This window comes from Chiloscyllium plagiosum, chromosome 11 (assembly GCF_004010195.1).
Source record: "Chiloscyllium plagiosum isolate BGI_BamShark_2017 chromosome 11, ASM401019v2, whole genome shotgun sequence".
NCBI lineage: Eukaryota > Metazoa > Chordata > Chondrichthyes > Orectolobiformes > Hemiscylliidae > Chiloscyllium > Chiloscyllium plagiosum.
The window spans coordinates 12,612,946-12,637,955 of NC_057720.1; the positions used below are offsets into that span (position 1 = coordinate 12,612,946).

General features: G+C 43.4%; 1 long non-coding RNA gene across 1 annotated transcript; it reads left to right on the forward strand.

Moving 5' to 3' along the window:
- The first annotated feature begins 5,861 nt into the window (after positions 1 to 5,861).
- LOC122554743 lies at positions 5,862 to 24,507 on the forward strand. Its single transcript, XR_006313059.1, has 3 exons — positions 5,862 to 5,983; positions 15,357 to 15,514; positions 24,380 to 24,507. It is a non-coding gene; the product is annotated as an uncharacterized LOC122554743 (long non-coding RNA).
- Positions 24,508 to 25,010: the final 503 nt, after the last annotated feature.

Below are 25,010 nucleotides of genomic sequence, written 5' to 3' on the forward strand. Positions count from 1 at the left end.
TTAGCCAATCTCCAGTCTCTGGCACCTCACCTGTGACTATCGATGAGACAAATATCTCAACAAGAGGCTAAGCAATCACTTCTCTAGCTTCCCACAGAGTTCCAGGGTATACCTGATCAGGTTCTGGAGATTTATCCACCTTTACCCTTTTCAAGACATCCAACACTTCCTCCTCTGTAGTCTGGACATTTTGCAAGATGTCACCATCTGTGTCCCTGCAGTCTATATCTTCCATATCCTTTTCCACAGTAAATACTGATGCAAAATACTCATTTAGTATCTCCCCCATTTTTTGCGGCTCCACACAAAGGCTGCTTTGCTGATCTTTGAGGGGCCCTATTCTCTCCCTAGTGACCCTTTTGACCTTAATATGTTTGTAAATGCTCTTTGGATTCTCCTTAATTCTAATTGCCAACGCTATCTCATGTCCCCGTTTTGCCCTCCCGATTTTCCTCTTATGTATACTCCTACTTTCTTTATACTCTTCTAAGGATTCACTCGATCTATCCTGTCTATACCTTACATATGCTTCCTTCTTTTTATGAACCAAACCCTCAATTTCTTTAATCATCCAGCATTCCCTATACCTACCAGCCTTCCCTTTCACCCTGACAGGAATATACTTTCTCTGAATTTTCGTTATCTCATTTCTGAAGGCTTCCCATTTTCCAGCCGTACCTTTACCTGCGAACATCTGCCCCCAATCAGCTTTCGAAAGTTCTTGCCTAATACCATCAAAATTGGCCTTTCTCCAATTTCGAACTTCAACTTTTAGATCTCGTCTATCCTATTCCATCATTATTTTAAGTCTAATAGAATTATGGTTGCAGACCCTAAAGTTCTCCCCCACTGATACTTCAGTCACCTGCCCTGCCTTATTTCCCAAGAGTAGGTCAAGTTTTGCACCTTCTCTAGTAAGTACATCCACATACTGAATCAGAAAATTGTCTTGTACATGCTTAACAAATTCCTCTCTATCTAAATCCTTAACACTATGGCAGTCCCAGTCGCTGTTTGGAAAGGTGAAATCCCCTACCATAACTACCCTATTATTCTTACAGATAGCTGAGATCTCCTTACAAATTTGTTTCTCAATTTCCCTCTGACTATGAGGGGATCTATAATACAATCCCAATAAGGTTATCATCCCTTTCTTATTTCTCAGTCCCACCCAAATAACTTCCCTGGGTGTATTTCCAGGAATATCCTCCCTCAGCACAGCTGTAATGCTATCCCTTATCAAAAAATGCGCCCCCCCCCCACCCCCCTTTCCTCCCTTTCGATCCTTCCTGTAGCATTTGTATCCTGGAACATTAAGCTGCCAGTCCTACCCATCCCTGAGCCATGTTTCTGTAATTGCTATTATCCTCCTATTCCTGCCCTCACTAGCTTGTAGCACCGAGAGTAATCCAGATATTACTACTCTTGAGGACCTCCTTTTGAAATTTCTGCCTATCTTTCTGTTATCTCCCTTCAGAATCTCAACCTTTTCCCTTCCTATTCATTGGTTCCAATATGGACAATGACCTCTTGCTGGCCACTCTCCAGGATGAGGGTGTCACTGGCCAAGCCAGAATTTAGTGCCCATCCCTAATTGCCCAGAGGGCAGTTAAGAGTCAACCACATTACTGTGGGTCTGGAATCACATGTAGGCCAGACCAGGTAAGTATGGCAGTTTCCTTCCCTAAAGAGCATTCGTGAACCAGATGGGCTTTAGGACAATCGATTCATGGTCATCATTTCACCTTTTGTTTTGGATATTTGTTGAATTCAAAGTCCACCATCTACTGTGGCGGGATTTGAACCCAGGTCCCGTAAATATTATCTGGGTTTCCACCAAAACAGCACGAGCTCATTGCTACGCCTCAGTACAGCACTGGCACTGCACGGTCAGTACTGAGGCAGTCCTACACTGCTTTTGATTTTGTTTTTAGGTAAGAACTCATTCCAAGGACACATCTTTGTTCTGTAAAAGATTCCAAGGAGCCCTTAGAAGGAGAGCAGATGAATTTCTGTCCACCGGTATCACTAAACCACTTTGTGAGATCTTTATGCGTGCAAGTTGGCAGCTGCGGGAGATGGGATCATCGACTTCAGGAAGTGGAGCAGAGGACCTGCTCCTCTCTGCATCAATGGTGCTGAGTTGGAGGTGGGTGAGAGCTTCAAGTTCCTACCAGTAAATATCACTGACAATCCATCCACAGCAACACTACAGTCAAGAGAACACACAAATACCTCTACTTCCTCAGGAGGCTAAGGAAATTCGGCATGTCTGCAATGGCTCTTACCAATTTTTATAGATGCACCATACAAAACATCATTTCTGGATGCATCAGAGCAGAGAGTTGTGACTACAGCCCAATCCATCACAAAAACCAACCTCACTTCCATTGACTTTGTCTGCAGTTTCCGCTGTCTCAGAAAAAAACCCAACATATCAAAGAGCCCCCCCCAACCCGGTTATACTCTCTCCCACCCTCTTCCATTTGGCAGAAGATAGAAAAGTATGAAAACACAAACCAATAAGTTCAAGAACAGCTTCTTTCCTGCTGTTTTGGACTTAAGAACAGACCTCTCATTTATTAAAGTTGATCTTTCCCTGCACCTTCACTGGAGCTGTAACACTATATTCTGCATTCTGTGCTATTACTCTGATGAACTTACGTAAGGTATGATTTGTCTGGTTAGTACGCAAAACAATACTTTTCATTGTATGTTGATACATGTGACAATAATAAATCAAATGAAATCAAAAGTTATGTTATTTCACTTGAGAAGTATTTCATTGGCTGCAAAGAACTGGGAGATCCTGAGATTGTGAAGGTGCTATAAAAATGGAAATTTCCTTTTCCACCTCTGACAGACATCTGCAAGAGTGTAAGATGCTCAGAAGCTCAATTATTGAGGGCACTTTTGGAGCTGCTTCGGAACAGTAACGTTTATTAGGAAGATAGCCTGCTCTCAGGCTTCATATTTATGACAAACAGCATTTTAGTGAGATTGTGATTTGCCTCATTCTTTTCAAGCCAATTATCTCACGGGAAATATTTCATTGATATTCACAGTTCTGGGAACACAATTCAGTTTGTCCTGCAGAAGTGAATGAGGTCATGAGACTTTAACATGAGAGACTGTTTTAGTTTCATCGTTTGCCAATGGAACTCAGTGTAGTTGGGCTGGAATCTTTGTCAATGGTTCTCACAATGCATTGTGGTGCCTTAGCTTGTTAACTTTTTAAAAATTCATTTATGGGATATAGGGGTCACTTAACTAGGCCAGCACTTATTGGCTGTCCATAATTGCCCAGCAGCAGTCAAGAATCAACGACATTGCTGTGGGCCTGGAGTCACATATAGGCCTGACCAGGTGAAGCTGGCTGTTTCATTCCATACCGGACGTTATAGTGAACCAGATGGGTTTCTCCTGACAATGGATTCATGGTCATTGTTAGAACCTCTGATTCCAGACATTTGTTAAATTCAAATTCTACCATCTGCTGTTGCAGGGTTTGAACCTGGATTCCCCGGCTCGTTTCTTGGGCTTCTGGATTAACAGCCCAGTGAGAATACCATTAGGCCATTACTATTATGTCAGCCTTGAAACCCAGTTTCTCTCTGAATGCATGGGGCTGAAAGTAGTTCCACGTGGTGGGTGTCAAGAACAAAAGGGAGGAATAACTTTTTGCGTTATTATTCATCTCTGACATTTTCTTAAGTGTTTGCTAAATAGTAAATAACTGAGGGGAAGTGGTGGTGCAGTGGTCACGTCACTGGATGAGCAATCTAGAGCCCCAGGATAATGAGCTGGAGACATGGGTTTGAATCCCGACAGGACAGATGGTGAAATTTTGAGTTCAATAAAATCTGGACTAAAGAGCTGACCTAATGGTGACCTCGCAAACAAAGTTATAAAAACCCATCTTAGTTCACCAACACCCTTTAGGGAAGGAACTCTGCTGTCCTTACCTGGTCTAAGTCCTTGGAACAGTAACGTTTATTAGTTCAGTTACAAAAAAAGACTCTTTAGTATTTTTTGATTTGATTTGATTTACTGTTGACACATGCAACGAGGTACAGTGAAAAGTGTTGTTTTGCATGCTTCTATGGGCAGATTGTACCAAACTAAGTGCATCAGGGTAGCAGAACAGAGTGCAGAATACAGCTGCAGAGAAGGTGCAGAGGGAGAGAGATCAACATTAACATTGGAGGGGTCTGTTCAAAAGTCTGACAACTTCAAGATGGCACCAGAGCATGGTAGTTCTTAGCGAGTTGTCTACAGCAGATATTATTCTTACATATCTTATTCACAGTTTGCATAAATATTTGTAACTTGTGTGCCGTTTATCATGGTTGTGGGTATGTTCACTGAGCTGGGAAGTTGATTTGCAGACACTTCCTTCCCCGTCTATGTGACATCTTCAGTGCTTTGGAGCCTCCTGTGAAGCCCTGCTGTACTGTGTCTAATATATTATTCTAATATTTTAACAGATGAATGTGTTTGCCAACAGATGCATGGGATGACCCTATAAGGAGCAATGTGATGATGAGCTGTTCTGGTCATGCAGTTTGAGGGTTTAATATTGGCCTGGAAAGAATTCCCTTTCGTTTCCTTTGAAACAGTGCCAATGGGAACATTCATGCATGTCTCATCTGAAAGGCAGCTTCTTCAACTGTGCAGTGCTCCCTTAAGCCCAGAGTGGGACTTGAACTAACAACCTTCTGACTCACAAGTGTGAGTGCCACCAGTTGAGTCAAGGCTGACTGCAGTCTGCCTGAGTTTGTTCATCTATCCTGAAATAGCCTAATGTACTCAGAAATTTGGTTTCATCCTTTTAACGGGAAATCCACTTCTTGCATTAATCAGTCAAAGGCTCAGGTCAGAAATGACCTTTCTTTGATTTTAACTTGTAATCCTCTGTGCTGCTCCAACAATCTACTTTCAAATGATATGCCAGATTTAATTATTTTGTTCTCTTTTCCATTTTCTCTTTCTGTATCATCCAGGATCAAAAGTTGCAATCTTCCATATGTGGTCTACAAATGGTGTTAGAATGCAGCATTTACATTACTTTGTAATGAAACCATACCTCTGCACAGTTTCAACACCCACTTAATCCTGAAAAGCCACTCATCATTGTGTTAACAGAGGAAATGGAACCTCTTGCTTCAGATACCTGTGTGGTTTTAGTAGCTGGTTGCTTGAAACATTTAAAATGCCAACAAACAGCAAAGTGTGTTGCTGCCTGAATTGTAAGATTCTGGGACCCACTCATCCCTATAACATGCAGAATTTAATCAACATCAATTAGACTGACAAATGGACCATAAACAGGCCATAGAGAAAGGTCAATTATCATTCCAAAATAATGCAAGCACATTATCTGTGAAAATGGAATGTGTTTAAGAATCTCCCTCTGGGATATTCAGTATGTGATGGTAATCAGGGTTGTAGGTACAATTAAGATTTTGTTGTGTTCTTAATGACGCAGAGTGCCCACTGACCAAATTACACAGTTCAGGCCCCCGCTACTCGTTTCTTCGACTTCCCTTCTTTAGTTTATGGACTGGTGCCTGCTTGGATTGGACTGGGGACGCTTGAAAACCAACCCCAGAGAGACATTTTTTAAAAACAAAACCTGCAGAAACAATTTCGGAGCATGACAGTTACAAGTTGCCAGCAGTTCATTTGCGCTGTTCTGTTTTTCTGCAGCCGGGGCAGTGCACCAGTGATTGTGAAATCTGAGCCTAGGAATTGCACCAATAGTTCTTCTACCTTCTCCCCATTCAAGTGCTGAGTAACCATCTAAATGACACGGGCTATCGCCTTCATCAGCTCATGGAATGATTAGAGGAACAATTATGCGTGACTTTATTCCTGGCCTTGGAGATGCTGATTGGAAATAGAACGGGAACAGAACTCTGTGAACTCTACTTTCTGCCGTCATGAGGATGGAGAGGAGAGATAAGAAGTAATTTCCTAAGAGGTGATAAAGTTTTTGGGAAGGAGCACTTTCCATTAATAGAAAGGTCAGGGCATGCGGTTTAAATGTAATTAATGGAATGGAAAAAAAAGAGAGGAACTGAGTAGGAGTTTTACCAGATGGCAGCGAGAATCAGGAACTCACTATGTGATAGGGTGGAAGAGGCAAAACACCTTTTATTTTATTCATCTGTGGGACTTAGGTGTCACTGGCTGGCCAGCATTGAAAGCCCACTCTTATTTGTCCTTAGGAAGGTGGTGGTGAGTTGCCTTCTTGAATCACTGCGGTCCACCTGTTGTGGTTTGATCCACAGTGCTGATAGGGAGGAAATCCCACGATTTTGACCCAACGACTGTGAAGGAATGACAGTATGGTTCCAAGTCAGGGTGGTGAGTGACTTGGAGGGGAACTTGCAGATGGTGGTGTTCCCAAGTATCTGCTGCCTTTGTCTTTTTAGATGGAAGTGGTCGTGGGTTTGGAAGGTGCTGTCTTAGCATCTTTGGTGAATTTCCTCAGTGCATCTTGTAGATAGTGTGCACCGCTGCTACTGAGCGTTGGTGGTGGAGGGATTGAATGTTTGTAGATATGGTGCCAATTAGGTGGGTTGGTTTGTCCTGGGTGCTGTCAAGCTTCTTGAGTGTTGTTGGAGCTTGCTCCCATCCAGGCAAGTGGGTGCAGCTCCAACAACATTAAAGACATTTCACTTCCTCACATTAAAGACATTCTTTTATTTGCCCGGTCATAACCTATAGGGCTGGCAAGTGGAATTAACCTGTAAAGATCTTTTTTGGACAGGTACAGACATGCTGGGTCAAATGACCTCCTTTGAGCAAGAAATTTTTAAGTAACTCAGGTCTTCAAAATTTTGAAGTACCTCAGTAGGGTAGAAATAGAAGACACGTCTCCTCTTGCAGGGGTATAAGAAGCTTTGGGATAAATAGATATAGAAAAAAACAATAAAGAATTCAGACGTAACCTCTGTACTTGGAAAGAGCTTAGAAGGTGCAGATTTATCAAGTAGATGGGTTTAAAAAGTTAAAAACTGAATAAACTTTGAGTGTAGGTTACCAGACCACTGCCTCTACACACACTCCTGAACTGCACACCAGCCCCCACCTCAATATTACTGTGGGCTGGCAAGATGTCCACCAGTATGCCTACCCATGCCAAATGAGAATTTTATGTTACTAATTCGAGTTGAATTGAGAGCCTGTTTCCAGAGGACTCAGGGGTAGGGAAGCAGTGGGGTGAGCGAGGCAGAATGAAAGGTGAGAAGGAAGTGGGGTAGTTCATTAGTTGGGAGGATAGAGGTGCTTCCATTGGGTGACCTCTTCCCAAGATGGTAACCCCTCCCCCCTTTTTACACCCCGCCTCCATTGGCATCTGGGAGCTGACACCTCCCCCCAAAATCTCACTGCAGCCCCCACACCCCTTCATTATTCACAACCAAGATCCCTGCCAGATCCCGAACCTTTCAGCCTGAGATATGCTCCATTCACACTTGCAGTTACAAGCAGCAGCCACTATTGCATTGTGGTGCTGTTGGGCCTACTCAGCCGACAGCCAATCCAATTGGCCAGTAGCTCTGAAGGTCAAGACTCCTATCTGTGAGGGACAGAAATCCCAAACTGCTTAAGGGCACCTCCTGTGTTTTTTGTAAGTTTTTTAATAAACAAAAGGTGACCTGCTGTCCAGAAAGATGAACAATATACCTCTGATCACCACCCCACCTCCCCCCTACTTCATGACCAGTAAAGATCCCCTTGCCCCTCTGATGGGAACGCCATAAATTGTAAATTCTCTTCCAAGTTACTCAGCATGCTGAAATATATTACCATTCCTTCACTGCCGCTGGGTCAAAATCCTGAAACTTCCTGCCTCCACTTTCTCTAGGGCAACAAGGGATGGGTAATCAATGCTGGGACCACCAGTGATGCTCATATCCCATGAATAAATATTAAAAGGAATCAGTCAAATTTTATGAGGAAAAAATGAATTGCATTTTCTTGCCAAGAGAAGGTAATGGCTTCGTGGCATTTTTGCTGGACTATTAATCCGGAGAGGAGAAAATGAGGTCTGCAGATGCTGGAGATCAGAGCTGAAAATGTGTTGCTGGAAAAGCGCAGCAGGTCAGGCAGCATCCAGGGAACAGGAGAATCGACGTTTCGGGCATAGGCCCTTCTTCAGGAATAATTCCTGAAGTAGGGCTCATGCCTGAAACGTCGATTCTCCTGTTCCCTGGATGCTGCCTGACCTGCTGCGCTTTTCCAGCAACACATTTTCAGCTCTGATCTCCAGCATCTGCAGTCCTCTATTTCTCCTAGCCTACATGTGACTCCAGACCAACAGCAGTGCGGTTGACTCTTAACTGTCCTCTGGGCAATTCGGGATGGACAATAAATGCTGCCTAGCCAGAGACACCCACATCCCATGAATGAATAAAACACACAAAAGTGTTGTAGGTACCATGGGCTAAATGATTTCCCTTTGAGCTGTAAGTTGGTATGAAAAATAAGAGGCAGTAGCGTGGATATAGTTGCTGAGCAGGAGTAATTCTCCACTCTGAGAAATGGCTTGGACTCTTGTTCACGACTGTAGAATAAATACAAGTAAAATACTGCAGATGCTGGAGGGCTTCTGAGGAAGGGTTAACCAGATTTGAAAAGTTAATTCTGTTTCTCTCTCTCTGTAAAGATGCTGCTAAAGCTGTTGAGTTTCTCCAGAATTCTCTATATTAGTCCAGTCGACCTGTCTTGGTGCAGTGCAGTTAGCGCACTTGGTTTTATTTTTCCACAGAAACAAAAACACTTGTGAAAAATTTTTACCTCATTTTGGAGTCTTATGTAATTCACTTTAATTCTGAAATGTTCAATGAGGTTCTTTTCCCAAACTCACATTTGTATCAGGCAGTTAGGAGACGTATCTGAGTATTTCACAAGAGATGAAACAACAACTGGATAACAGAGGGAGAAATGCGGCACTAGACAAATGTAACTTCTTCATGTTTTTGTGGATCACCATTCAGGCGAAACTGTGAACATAGCAAATGCACAACTGTTGAAGTTGCAAGTTGCGATGTTTATTGATGATTCCTGTATAATTATTAATATTTGAAACCTATTTAATCTTTAATCCCATTCCATGTGACTCAGATGAGGTGAATCTGGTGAGGATCTGTCCTGATAGGAATGGAGAGGTCAACGCACAGCAGGATTATTTTGTCAGCTCCATTATGTTACTCACACTGGACTGCTGTTGCATTTGTAGCAGAGATACTTTTGAAAATAATTGTTGAGAATTGATCTTGAAACGTGAACTGGGGGAAAATGTAAATAACAATAGCACAAGGATGCGTGTGTGTGTGCTTTGTTTCCTTGAGGAATTCAATATGCTCCCTGATCCCTGGTAAAATTACACAATTAACTCAGGCTGTTGGCCCTGTATACAATGTTTATATGCTCAGTGTTTGCCTCGCGTGCCACTGGATTGTTTGTAGTTTCTCAACTAGATATTGTAAAACTTGAAAGGGTGCAGAAAAGATTTACGAGGATATTTCCGTGGTTGGAGAGTTTGAGCTACAGGGAGATGCTGAAAAGGCTGGAGTTGTTTTCCCTGGAGTGTTGGAGGCTGAGGGGCGACCTTATAGAGATTTATAAAATCATGAGGGGCATCGATAGGATGAATAGATTGGGTCTTTTTCCCAGGGTAGGAGAGTTCAAAACTAGAGGGCATAGGTTTAATGTGAGAGGGAAAGATCTAAAAGGGATTTAAACAGCAATTTTTTCACACAGAGTGTGTGTGGAATGTGCCGGGCCTGCAGGGGACAACCGGACCTCCCAGTCACTGCCTAATTTAATTCCCCTTCCCACTCCCTTTCCGACATGACCATCCCTCCATTGCCACAACAAAGCAAACTGCAAACTGGCGGAACAACACCTCACTTTCTGCCTGGGCAGCCTACAGTCCGGAGGACTCAACATTGAGCTCTCCAATTTCAAATAACCTCCCTTCCCTTTGAGTGACTCCCTTCCCCTCCCTTCCACTTCTCCCAGCCACCTACCAGATTCATTCCTACCATTGACCAACCAGGTCGTATCCTCAATTCATCACCCTGCCTCTGCCACCCCCTTTATCTGCAGCTCACCCCACACCCATCCCCAGTCCTGAAGAAGGATTATACCAGAAACATTGACTTCTCCACCTCCTGATGTTGCTTGGCTTGCTGTGTTCTTCCAGCCTCCTGCCTGTCCACAAAGGAAGACTGGTACAATTATGCATTTAAAAGGCATCTGGATGGGTATATGAATTGTAAGGGTTTAGAGAGATATGAGTTGTGCCTCTAGCCAAGCTGTTTCAGTACAACACAGGTACCTACCTGGCAAGGTGGAAAATGGCCCAGTTTGTCCTGTCGATGAAAAGCAGGACAAATCCAACCTGGTTAATCACCACCCAATCAGTCTACTGTCTGAGAGCATAATGGAAGGTGACATCAGCAGTGGTTAAGAGTCAATCACATTGCTGGGTAATCCAAGATGGAGGATGGGAAAAATTTCTGGCTGTAACAGCTGCTCCTTTTTTGAGGTATTTTAGGTGTTGTAGGTGATTTCCTCGAATTCCAGGAGCAGCAATTACTGTTTTATATGCTGTTGCATTGTTTTGGAACTTTGGAAAACAAAAAGTCAAAACAACAGCAGTTTTAAAAGGGAGAAGAGCAGACAAAGGAGGCACATGGTGAGGTCAGTGCAGGAGAGAGAGAGAGAGAAGGAAACTGACACCACAGTGTACCTGCACAGTGCTGCCTTTTGCAGTTTGAATTCACATATCGCTGGACATTGGAGAGTGTCTGGGAAACTTAACAAACAGTGAAATTCACAACTGATCTTGGAGGAACTGTTTGGGCGAAGTTCACAGCACAGAAACAAGTAAGTGAATTGCTTTAATTGTGTGGGTTCTTTCTTGATTATATGTTTTTTGAGGCATGTCTCTTGATGAAACTTAAAATATAAGCCATAATTATTAATTTAAACTGGAGCAGTATTTTGTAGAGGAATAAGACGGTGTTATTTTCTGGGTCTAGATTGTGAAGGAGCAAAAATGGCCTTTAGTAGAGCGATATGTACTCCTTGTCAGATGTGGAAGTTTAAAGAGTTTAAGGGTTACTGCAGATTATATCTGTAATAAACGCTGTTGGTTGCGAATCCTATCAGATCGAGTGGATCGGTTGGAGAGACAGATAGAAGCGATGAGGAATTTGCAACAGCAACAGTATGTGATGGATGGCAGTTATAGGAAGGGGGCAAAAGTCTCAGATACAGTCACATAGATGGATTAACTCCAGGAAAGGTAAGAGAGGTAGGCAGCTAGTGCAGGAGTCTTCTGTGGCTATCCCCATTTCAAACAGGTATGCTGTTTTGGAAAATGTAGGGGGTGATGGATCCTCAGGGGAACGTAGCACAAACAGCCAAGTTTCTGGTATTGAGACTGGCTCTAATGCAATGAGGGGTTCGTCAGGTTCCAAGAGATAAATTGTGTTAGGAGACTAAGGTAAAAACAATGACTGCAGATGCTGGAAACCAGATTCTGGATCAACGGTGCTGGAAGAGCACAGCAATTCAGGCAGCATGCGACAAGCAGCAAAATCGACGTTTCGGGCAAAAGCCCTTCATCAGGAATAAAGGCAGACAGCCTGAAGCGGGGGGAGATGAGCTAGGGGAGGGGGGGGGTGGGGAGAGAGTAGCATAGAGTAAATGACCTGGGAGTTGCAGTGGGAGAGGGACTCCCTGAGATTCTTGTAGAGAGAGGAGGAAAACTTCTTCAAGGCAGGCATCCTTGCAAGAGGATTCGCAGTAGGGTTAAAATCAACAAGGTAAAAACAATGATTGCAGATGCTGGAAACCAGATTCTGGATCAATGGTGCTGGAAGAGCACAGCAATTCAGGCAGACTGTCTAGTCCGAGGTACAGACAGACATTTCTGTGGCCAGCAGAGAAAAAGCAGAATGATATGTTGCTTCCCTGGTGCCAGGATCGAGGATGACTCAGAGAGGGTGCAGAATGTTCTCAAGGGGGAGAGGGGCCAGCAAGAGATCATTGTCCACATTGGAACTAATGAATGGGAAGGGAAAAGGTTGAGATTCTGTAGGGAGATTACAGAGTTAGGCAGAAATTTAAAAGGAAGATCCTCGAGAGTAGTAATATCTGGATTACTTCTGGTGCTACAAGCTAGTGAGGGCAAGAATAAGAGGATAGAGCAGATGAATGCATGGCTGAGGAGCTGGTATATGGGAGAAGGATTCACATTTTTGGATCATTGGAATCTCTTTTAGGATAGAAGTGACCTGGACAAGAAGGACTGATTGCACCTAAATTGGAAGGGGACTAATATACTGGCAGGGAAATTTGCTTGAGCTGCTTGGGAGGATTTAAACTAGTAAGGTGAGGAGGGGGGAGGTGGGTGGCACCCAGGGCGATAGTGAGGAAAGAGATCAATTTGAGACTGGTACAGTTGAGAACAGAAGCGAGTCAAACAGTCAGGGCAGACAGGGACAAGGTAGGACTAATAAATTAAACTGCATTTATTTCAATGCAATGGGTCTAACAGGGAAGGCAGATGAACTCGGCATGGCTAGGAACATGGGATTGGGATACCATAGCAATTACAGTAACATGGCTCAGGGATGGGTAGGACTGGCAGCTTAATGTTCCAGGATACAAATACTATAGGAAGGATAGAAAGGGAGGCAAGAGAGGAGGGGGAGTGGCATTTTTGATAAGGGATAGCATTACAGCTGTGCTGAGTGAGAATATTCCTGGAAATACATCCAGGGAATTTATTTGGGTGGAACTGAGAAATAAGAAAAGGATGATCACCTTATTGGGATTGTATTATGGACCCCCTAATAGTCAGAGGGAAATTGAGAAACAAACTTGTAAGGAGATCTCAGCTAACTGTAAGAATAACAGGGTGGTTATGGTAGGGGATTTTAGCTTTCCAAACATAGACTGGGACTGCCATAGTGTTAAGGGTTTAGACGGAGACGAATTTGTTTAGTGTGTACAAGACAATTTTCTGATTCAGTATGTGGATGTACCTACTAGAGAAGGGGCAAATCTTGACCTACTCTTGGGAAATAAGGCAGGGCAGATGACTGAGGTGTCAGTGGGGGAGCACTTTAGGGCCAGCGACCATAATTCTATTAGATTTAAAATAATGATGGAAGAGGATAGTCCAGATCTAAAAGTTGAAGTTCTAAATTGGAGAAAGGCCAATTTTGACGGTTTTAGGCAAGACATTTCGAAAGCTGATTGGAGGCAGATGTTTGCAGCTAAAGGGATGGCTGGAAAATGGGAAGCCTTCAGAAATGAGATAACGAGAATCCAGAGAAAGTATATTCCTGTCAGGGTGAAAGGGAATGTCAGGTATAGACAGGATAGATCGAGTGAATCCTGAGAAGAGTATAAAGGCAGTAGGAGTATACTTAAGAGGGAAATCAGGAGGGCAAAAAGGGGACATGAAGTAGCTTTGGCAAATACAATTAAGGAAAATCCAAAGGGATTTTACAAATACATTAAGGTCAAAAGGGTAATTAGGGAGAGAATAGGGCCCTTCATCGATCAGCAAGGTGGCCTTTGTGTGGAGCCGCAGAAAATGGGGGAGATACTAAATGAGTATTTTGCATCAGTATTTACTGTGGAAAAGGATATGGAAGATATAGACTGTAGGGAAATACATGGTGACATCTTGAAAAATGTCCATATTGCAGAGGAAGAAGTGCTGGGTGTCTTGAAACGCAAAAAGGTGGATAAATGCCCAGGACCTGATCAGGTGTACCCTAGAACTCTTTGGGAAACTAGAGAAGTGATTGCTGGGCCTCTTACGGAGATATTTGTATCATCGATAGTCACAGGTGAGGTACCAGAAGACTGGAGGTTGGCTAACATGATGCCACTGTTTAAGAAAGGTGGTAAAGACAAGCCAGGGAATTATAGACCAGTGAGCCTGATATTGGTGGTGGGCAAGTTGTTGAAGCGAATCCTGAGGGACATGATGTACATGTATTTGGAAAGGCAAAGACCGATTAGGGGATAGTCAACATGGCTTTGTGCGTGGGAAATCATGTCTCACAAACTTGATTGAGTTTTTTGAAGAAGTAACAAAGAGGATTAATGAGGGCAGAGCAGTAGACGTGATCTATATGGACTTCAGTAAGGCATTCGACAAGGTTCCCCGTGGGACACTGGTTAGCAAGGTTAGACCTCACGGAATACAGGGAGAACTAGCCATTTGGATACAGAACTGTCTCAAAGGTAGAAGACAGAGGGTGGTGGTGGAGGGTTGTTTTTCAGACTGGAGGCCTGTGACCAGTGGAGTGCCACAAGGATCAGTGCTGGGTCCTCTACTTTTTGTCCTTTATACAAATGATTTGGATGTGAGCATAAGATATATGGTTAGTATGTTTGCAGATGACACCAAAATTGGAGGTGTAGTGGATAGCGAAGAAGGTTACCTCAGATTACAACAGGATCTTGATCAGATGGTCCAATGGGCTGAGAAGTGGCAGATGGAGTTTAATTCAGATAAATGCGAGATGCTGCATTTTGGGAAAACAAATCTTAGCAGGACTTATACATTTAATGGTAAGGTCCTAGGGAGTGTTGCTGAACAAAGAGACCTTGGAGTGCAGGTTCATAGCTCCTTGAAAGTGGAGTCGCAGGTGGATAGGATAATGAAGAAGGCATTTGGTATGCTTTCTTTTATTGGTCAGAGTATTGAGTACACAAGTTGGGGTGCCATGTTGCGGCTGTACAGGACATTGGTTAGACCACTGTTGGAATATTGCGTGCCAGAGGAAGTGGTGGAGGCTGGTACACTTGCAACATTTAAGAGGCATTTGAATAGGTATATGAATAGGAAGGGTTTGGAGGGATATGGGCCAGGTGTTGGCAGGTGGGACGAGATTGGGTTGGGAGATCTGGTTGGCATGGACGGGTTGGAGCGAAGGGTCTGTTTCCATGCTGTAAATCTCTATGACTCTGTGGGACTGGAGTCACATGTAGAGGAAACTCGGTAGGTTTTCCTTCCATAAAGGGCATTAGTAAATCCGATTGGCTTTAACAACAATAGTTGCATGGTTTTCATTCGGGGAGCTTTGTATTCCCGATTTTAAAATTATTATTATTAATGAAGTCAAGTTTCTATCTTCCACATCAAACCCGTGGCTCCAGGATATTATTGCTGTTTCTGGATTACTGAGCCAAATGACATTGGCAATACACTATTTTCTCCCCTTTAACTCAATTCAATTTTATTTCTTCTTTCATTTATTGTCTGCCAAAATTAATCTAAATCTTTTTTTAATCTTATTTTGCCTTCACAGACACTGCCATTCCTATTTTTATCTCATGCCTTTAATGATCACTGAATGTTCCAGAGAACTTTGTCATGAGTGGAATATTTTTGAAGCCCAGTAACTGCTGCTATACAATGAAATGTGACAATCCACAAATACCACAAAACCCACAAACCACAAATGAAGTAAGTGATAAGCTAATCTACTTTGTTAGTTAAATACTTCTCACGTTATCTTCATCTTGGAGGATTATATAATCCACAGGATGTTTTTGGTTTACCTAGGAAGTCACTTAGGGCCACAGATTTTTATCTCCTTGAGACACAACATCTTTATCAATAATATACAGGCAGGAGACTGGAAGAAAACAGCAAGCCAGGCAGCATCAGGAGGTGGAAAGGTTGGCGTTTCAGGTGTAATCCTTCTGGACTCGGGGTGGGTGTAGGGGGAGCTGCAGACAAAGAGGTTGGTGGGAGCAGGGTGGTGAAGTGGGGAGAGGTGAAGACAGGTAGAGGGTACAACCTGGTTGGTCAATGGGAGGAATGAATCCGGTTGGTAGCAGGGAGCAGTGGAAGGGAGGGGGAGGAGCTGGAAAGGGAGTTGGAGGATGGGGAGGGAGGTTATTTGAAATTGGAGAACTCAGTGTTGAGTCCTCTGGGCTGTAGGCTACCCAGGTGGAAGATGAGGTGTTGTTCCTCCAATTTACAGTCTGATTCGCTATGGCAATGGAGGAGGCCAAGGAGGGTCATGTCAGAAAGGGAGTGGTTGGGGGATTGAAATGGGTGGTGACTGGGGAGTCCAGTCGGCTCCTGTGGTTCCAGCTGCAACATCTTTATCAATGCAGCAATCCATAGTTACCTCATGAGCTCTAATCTCTACAGTGCGGATTGAACCCATTACCAGCTGATCTAATGAGCGTTCAGCAAAGAATGAATTCTGTGAAGGTTATATGAGCCTTTTTTAAAAAGACATTCTACCTAGACTCAGATTTGCAACAAATCAACATACAGTCATCAAAACATACAAGTTAAGAACCTAAGGACTTGGAGTAGGTAATTCCACACCTTGAGCCTACGCTGCCATTTAATATGATCACAGCCACTCTCAACCCACCCTCAACACTTTCCTGCCTATTCTCCAGAACCCTCAAGCCATTACGACTTAAACATACTCAAAGTTTCACATTTTGGGGTGGTGAATTCCACAGTTTCACAACCCCTTGAGAGAAATAATGTATCCTCACTTCTGCTTCCTCTAAATCTGCTACTCATTTTCCAAAAACGATGACCTCTCATTCTGCATTGCACCACATGAGGTAACATTCTCTTTGCATCTCCTTTGTCAATCCCCTGCAGCATCTTCAGAAATTGCTGGAAAAGCTCGGCAGGTCTGGCAGTACCTGTGGAGAGAAAGCAGAGTTAAGATTTCAAGTCCAGTGACTTTTCTTTAGAATTGGATCTGAAACATTAACTCTGCTTTCTCTCCACAGCGATAATACAATCCCCACAAGATGATAATCCTTTTCTTATTTTTAAGTTCCACCCAAAGATGTCCATGTACCACAAGTGAATAAAAACAATCTTCAGTTTCTATTCTTGGGTTTATTAAACCTTTCCCTACAGCTCAGTTGGCCAGTTTGCAATTCTGAGTGATGCCAAAAAAGCGGGCTCAATTCCTTGACCAGCCATAGTTACCATGAAAGTCCTGCCTTCTCAGCCTTGCTCCTTGCCTGATGGAGGGTGACCCTCAGGTTAAACCCTTACCAGTCATCTCTCTTGAGTGAGAAAACAGTCCCATGGTCCTCTGGGACTATGCTGGCTTTACGTTTAAAAGTCAACCAAGTGGCTTGGATCAGGAATCACAGTTAAGGGCAGTGGATTCCCCTCTTTGTAGGGCATTATGGACTTTTACAAAAATCAATCACAGTTGTCATGGTTACTGTTGTTGGGATCAGTCTTAAATTCCAGATTTTTTAACTGAATTTAAATTTAACCCCATGTCCCCAGCACATTAGACTGGATTATGAATCCAGTCATTACCAATTTGTCTTGCTCCTTCAGTATGTCTTAAAACCCAGCTAATGCTAAAGGCTTCCCCTTGGCCATCACCTCCCCTCAGCACCTCCCACTCTGCCATCCTCTGCTTCCCACCTTTCTCCCAGCTGTTTCTGCTCTGTCCTGTCTCCCTTATCATAGAATCCCTACAATGTGGAAACAGGCCATTTGGCCCAAAATATCCACACCGACCCTCTGAAGAGAATCCCACCCTGACCCATTCCCCTACTCTATTACTCTGCATTTACCCAATTAATGCACTTAACCTACACATTCCTGAACACTATGGGCAATTTAGCTTGCCCAATTCACCTAACCTACACATTTTTGGATTGTGGGAGGAAACCTACGCAGACACAGGGAGAATGGAGAATGTGCAAACTCCAAATAGACAGCTGCTCAAAGTTAGGATATTACTACTCCACCACAAGAGGTCTATGTCAGTCAATGAAGTATGGTGGGTATATAACTCTGGGTGCATTGTTAGTGTCCTGCTGCTGTACTCTGCCAATGATTAGGATGCTTTAGAGATTGTTATGAAGGTATAAACAAGACAAGAAATCATCAAATCCCCAGACTAGTGTCATAGAGTCATGGAGTCATAGAAATGTACAGCACAGAAACAGACCCTTCAATCCAACTTGTCCATGCTGACTAGATGTCCTAAATTAATTTGGTCCTATTTGCCAGCACTTGGCACATATTCCTTTAAACCTTTCTTTTTCGTATACCCATCCAGATGCCTTTTAAATGTTGTAATTGTACCAGCCTCCACCATTTCCTCTGGCAGCTCATTCCATACATACACCACCCTCTGTGTGAAAATGTTACTCCTCATGTCCTTTTTAAATCTTTCCCTTGTCACCTTAAACCTATGCCTTCTAGCTTTGGACCCCCTCAACCTAGGAATATTTATCCTATCCATGTCCCTCATGATTTTATAAACCTCTATAAGGTCACCCCTCCCCAGCCTCCGATGCTACAGGGAAAACAGCCCCAGCCTCTCCCTGCAGCTCAAACCTTCCAACCCTGGCAACATCCTTGTAAAGCTTTTCTGCACACTTTCAAGTTTCTCTATAATGAGGTCTAATCTCCCCTCGTAGTTCATCTCTTCTATGCTCAAGATCATTTTTGAGTGGGTCTTTCCTTTGTTCTAGTCATTCCATTGACAGCATGATCTCATAACAGTGTGTTCCAAAATTGGTGTGTTATTAAGCTCTCAGCTTTCATCGTTTTTCTGCTTCAGTTTTGTTGCTAGGAGCTGATCACAAACAAACCCCGGTGTCTCTTGATGTGCACGTTCCCTTCAAATGTGGCGAGATGGTTCAGCTGTAAAGAATCTACCAGAGATTAGGAATTCTATATGTGGGATATTTGCTATGACAATGTATCATTTGTCAGTTATACTTAATAACGAAAGAAAAGAAATTGAAGATCTGCATTTATATAGCATCTTTCCCAATGCTCCAAAATGCCTTACAGCCAGTGAAGGTCCTGTGTGATATGTTTGTCAACTAATTTGCACTAATGGAATAATGACAAGTTATTGTTTTTAACAATTCAATTTCTAAGACTGCTGTCTGGTTAGGAAGAGATAACTGGTGATGGTTTAACCTGAGGGTCACCACATGTAAGGTGAGGGGAGAAGGAGAGCTTGTAGGTTTGGCTGGGTGTGGGAATTGAACTGTTGCTGTCACTCTGCATCATAAAGCAGACAGAGGCTTCCCGTGCGGGCCACTCAGTTAGGCCCATTCCCCTGTCCATTCCCCATTTACATTTCAGGTAGTTATCCAATCTTACTTTTATTTTCTTCTACCCTGCACCCATTGACATTTTCTGGGATACTGGAATTTAGAATTAGAAGCCCTACAGTGTGAAAACAGGCCCTTCAGCCCGACAAGTCCACACCAACACTCCAACGAGAAACCCACCCAGATCCATTTCCCTATTCTATTATCCTATATTTACCTCTGACCAATGCATCTAACCTATGAACACTATGCCCAATTCACCTAACCTACTCATCCATGAATTGTGGAATACAATCAGAGCACGCGGAGGAAACCCATGCAGACACAGGGAGAACGTGTAAACTCCACACAGTCACCCAAGGCTGGAATTGAAACTGGGTCCCTGACACTATCAGGCAGCAGTGCTAACCACTGAGCCACCGTACCACCCTACTGGAGTACTCTGGTATCAAGCCTAGTTAAACTATTTGTTGGCTGTTGAGACAGTGGGCAGCATTTTGACTCTCTATTGAAGTCAGGGGAGTGTGAAATGAAGGGAGGTGCATAGTGAGATGACATTAGATTGATATTGCTGTTTTCCCAGAGCTAAAAGTGGCAGGAAAAAGCTTTGTTCTATGCTGTTGACAGAGAGGGAGGAAAAGCAAGTGGAACATATGGTGAATGTGACCAGAGCAAAAGACGAAGTGAGTACTAATGGTGGTCGATGAGAAATGGAGATGCAGAATGGCAGAGGATGATCCTCTAAAAGTGGAGGCTGTTGGGTGGAAAGTGAGGACAAGGGGAATCGCATGATTGTTCTGGGAGTGAGGGAAAGGCCTGAGGACAGAAGTGTGGGAAATGAGTTCAGATATGATTAAAAGCCTGTCAAGAGTTGGAATGTCATGTTGCAGTTGAACAGGACTTAAGTGAGGCCACTTTTAGAACACTGCATACAATTCTGGCCCTGCTATAGGAAAGATGTTGTTAAACCTGACATGATGCAGAAAAGATTTACAAGGATATTGCCAGGTCTGGAGGGTTTGAGTTGTAAGGAGAGGTTCTGGATGTAGGTTTGCTTGCTGAGCTGGAAGATTCTTTTTCAGATGTTTCGTCACCATACTAGGTAACATCTTCAGTGAGCCTCCGAATGAAGCACTGGTAGGGTAGCCCAGTTCTTATTTGTATATTTGAGTTTCCTTGAGTTGATGATGTCATTTGCTGTGGTGCCATCATTTTCTATGGTGATGTCATTTCCTGCTCTGTTTCTCAGGGGGTGGTAAATGGGATCCAAGTCAATGTGTTTGTTGATAGAGTTCCAGTTGGAATGCCATGCTTCTAGGAATTCTCATGTGTGTTTCTGTTTGGCTTGTCCTAGGATGGATATGTTGTCCGAGTCAAAGTAGTGTCATTCCTTATCTGTATGTAAGGATACTAGTGAGAGAGGATCATGTCATTTTGTGGCTAATTGGTGTTCATGTATCCTGGTGGCTAGTTTTCTGCCTGTTTGTCCAATGTAGTGTTTGTTCCAGATCTTGCAAGGTATTTTGTAGATGACATTAGTTTTGCTTGTCATCTGTATAGGGTCTTTCAAGTTCATTAGCTGCTGTTTTAATGTGTTGATGGGTTTGTGGGCTACTATAATGCCAAGTGGACTGAATAATCTGGCAGTCATTTCTGAGATGTCTTTGATGTAGGGGAGAGTGGCTCGGGTTTCTGCTTGCTGGGGTTTGTTGCTCAGAAATTGGCAGACTGTGTTCATTGGGTACCCATCCTTTTGGAATACACTGTATGGGTGATTTTCCTCTGCTCTGTGTAGTTCCTCTGTGCTGCAGTGTGTGGTGGCTCATTGAAATAATGATTTAATGTAGCTTTATTTGTGGGTGTTGGGATTATTGCTTCTGTAGTTCAGTATTTGGTCCGTATGTATTGTTTTCCTGTAGACGCTGGTTTGAAGTTCCCCATTGGCTGTTCGTTCTACTGTGACATCTAGGAATGGCAATTTGTTGTTGTTTTCTTGAACATCAACTAGCCACAAAACAACATGACCCTCTCTCACTAGTATCCTTACATACGGATGAGGAAGGACACCAATTTGACTGGGACAACACATCCATCCTAGGACAAACCAAACAGACATGCACAGGAATTCCGAGAAGCATGGCATTCTAACCAGAGCTCTGTCAACAAACACATTGACTTGGATCCCACTTACAACTGCCTGAGAAGAAGAACAGAAAATGACATTACCATAGGAAAGGACGTCACCACAGGAAATTACATCACCAACCCCAAGGAAACTCAAACATATAAATAGAAAGCGGGCTACACCATTAGTGCTTCATTCAGAGGCTCACTGAAGATGTAACCTAGTAATGTGAAGGAACATCTGAAAATGAATCTTCCAGCTCAGCAAGCAAACCTACATCCAGAACCTCAACCTGAGCTACATATCTTCTCAAAACTCGCTCTAAGGAGAGATGGAATAGCTGGGGCTTTTTTCCCTGGACTGTCAGAGACTGAGGGGTGACCTTATAGAGGTTTACGAAATCATGAGGGGCATGGATAGGGTGAAAAGCCAAGGTCTTTTTCCCAGTGTGGGGGAATCCAAAACAAATGGGTATTGGTTTAAGATTAGAGAGGAAAGATTTAAATGGGACCTTAGGAGCAACGTTTTCAATGCAGAAGGTGGTGCATCTATGGAACAATTTGTTAGAGGAAATGGTGGAGACTGATACAAACACAACATTTAAAATGCATCCGGATGGGTATATGAACAGGAATGGTTTAGAGAGATATGAGCCAATTGCTGGCAGTGGGACTAGGTCAGATTGGGATTGTGATTGGCGTGGACGAGTTGGACTGAAGGGTCTGTCTCCATGCTGTATAGGACCTCATGACTCTATAACCATGGTGGAGATATGAATAGGACTGGAATAATGTATGTTCCACACGCTATATACAGGCAGGGAGGGTACATTGTTGTTAGGAAAAGTGAGATAAGTTAAAGGAGAAACTGGTCATGGTGAGACTGAGCTCAGATGGAGGAGGATGGGGACTGTTCAGGTCTCCTTTCAAGGAAGAAGCAGTGAGCCCTGAGACCATCCTGATGTGTAGAGGGATTGCACGGCCATCGTGATAGGGAGGTGGCTGGGGCCAGGGATGTGGGAATTGTGGAAGTGACATAAGGAACCAGCAGAATTACCATTGTAAGTGGGAAGAGAGAGACTAAGGGGAAAAAAAATCAAGTCAAGTCGGAAGAAATCAATGGAGCAGGAACAAGCTGAAACGCGGGGTCTGCCAGGCCAGGGAGAAGTGAGCTCTGCAAATTTGGACAACTATGAGGCTGGAAGCTGCAGGGAGGAGATGTTCAGAGGGAGTGAGCTCAATGGCAGTCCTGCAAACTACAGCCTGATGTTTAAAAGTGGGGTTGCCAGAGGAAATGTCTGAGAGTTGGCAGTCAGCTTCTGCAGGATAGCAGTTTGCATGCCAGGTGAGGTAACACCACCCTGGTCAGAAAGTTGGCATGTCCTGCTTCCTGATGTTCAGTGAAAATCACTTCCTCCTTTGCTTTGGAGAAGGAGTTGGCAAGAGCTCACTTTCTGAGTGAACACGCGCACAAATCAGAGTTATCTGTACACCGTATCTCCATGACAAAGCTTGGAATGGAATTGATAATGTTAAAAATCACACGACACCAGGTTATAGTCCGACAGGTTTATTTGGAGGCACTAGCTTTTGAAGCGCTGCTTCTTCATCAGGTGGTGGACGAAGCAGTGCTCTGAAAGCTAGTGCCTCCAAATAAACCTGTTGGACTATAACCTGGTGTAGTATGAGTTTTAACTTTGTCCACACCAGTTCAACACCGACCCCTCCAAATCATACAATGGGGTTGTAGTTTTAGATTGAAAATGGTCTTGGTCAAATAGTTTTCTTGTCTGTTTTGTAAATGATCTCTGCGCCTGTGTGTAAATTTGCTGGAGGTGAGGTTTAGTATTGGAATGAGGAAAATGGAGAAAGGAACTGGTGCAATGACACAGCGTAATTTGATCCCTGTACTTGACGGGACCACATACAATGCAACTAGCTGCATTTCAACTACAATCAGTGCAAGAGCAAACTACAATCCATGCGATTTGCAGCGGATTAGACAGTTCACACATGCAAAATGCATTTGAGCTTTATTTGGTAAATTTGTTTTTTCATTCAAGACATCTCAATAAAGGGTAAACTTTAGAGTAAAGCACAGATGTTTAATGTCGGAAACATATGGTGGGCCACAGCCAATACAACTGGTTTGAAATTGAAATAATGCAAATGCTTAATGGGTATTGTCTTTGGGCCAGTGCAAGTTACTGTCAGGATAAAGGAGCCTTGTGGGTGTAGTGTTTGTGTTTCTTCCTTTCTTTTGGAACATCCTGGTTAAAATCTTGCTTTATATAGAGGTTGGCTGCAATATATCCAAGCTGCTGGGTTGAAATGTTTTTGTTAAGCTACAGCCACAAACAAAATATAGCAAATGCTGGCATACAGACTTAAGATTACTTGCTGGAAATGTTCAGCAAGTCACGCGTTTCAGCTTGTTCCTGCTCCATTGATTTCTTCCTGACTTGACTTGATTTTTTTTCCCCTTAGTCTCTCTCTTCCCACTTACAATGGTAATTCTGCTGGTTCCTTATGTCACTTCCACAATTCCCACATCCCTGGCCCCAACCACCTCCCTATCACGATGGCCGTGCAATAAATAAATGAACATTTTGGATAAAAGCTCATTAGCCTGAAACGTTAACTCAGTTCCTCACTCCTCAGATGTTGCCAGTTCTGTCACGTGGGCTGTACAGGTGGGACAACGGCTCAGTGGTTAGCACTGCTGCCTGCCAGCAACAGGGACCAGTGTTTGATTCCAGCCTTGGGTACATGTGAGGTGTTTGCGCATTCTCTCCATGTCTACCAGGTCCTCTGGTTTCTTCTCACAGTCTAAAGATTGCAAGTTGGGTGGATTAGCCATCAGAGGTGCAAGGGCAGGGTGATGGAATGGGTCTGGGTGGGATGCCCCTCACAGGGTCAGTGTTGGTTCAATGGGCTAAATGGTCTAATTTTGAACTGTACAGATTCTATGATTCTCATTTCGGTTCTTATGATTAAACTGCTGCAGGGTTATGGATAGAGATGTTGTTTTGTGGTGGGGACTATATTTGATGCTAGTCCACTGTCAATCAAATTGTGTGATGACAATGGCAATGAGCTAAACAGAAGGTGGTGTGCACAGCCCAGACCATCATGCAAGCCAACCTCCAATCCACGGACTCCATTTACACCACCCGTGGTCACAGAAAGGCTACCAACATCATCAAAGACCCATCACACCCCGGTAATGATCTGCTACAACCTCTTCCATTAGGCAGAAGAAACAGAAGCTTGAACAAAAACACCAGCAAGTTCAGGAACAGCTTCTTCCCTGCCATTATTAGACTGATGAATGGACTCTCTTAACTTCAAATAATGCTGATCTTGCTAATGTTGACCTTGCCTAGCATGCACCCTGGGTGATGTAACTTGTATGCCTCTGTCTAGTGTTTTCCACCCTGTGATCTGTATGTTCCTGCTTATTATGATCTGCCTGTACTGCTCGTAAACAAAGCTTATCACTGTATTTAGGTACACGTGGCAATAAATTAATCCAATCAAATCAGATCAAGTGGCTGTTGTCTGAAATTAGCTAAAATTGCAGATACCATGATTTGCTATTCATCAACCTGGAGGTTAACAGCTTCTTTTTCTCTCTGTAGATGTTGTGTGTTTCCCACAATTCTGCTTCTATACCAATGTGCTACAGGACAGTGGATGATCCATCTCATCCTCTAGTGGTCCCCAGCATTACAGACTTCAGCCATATCGAT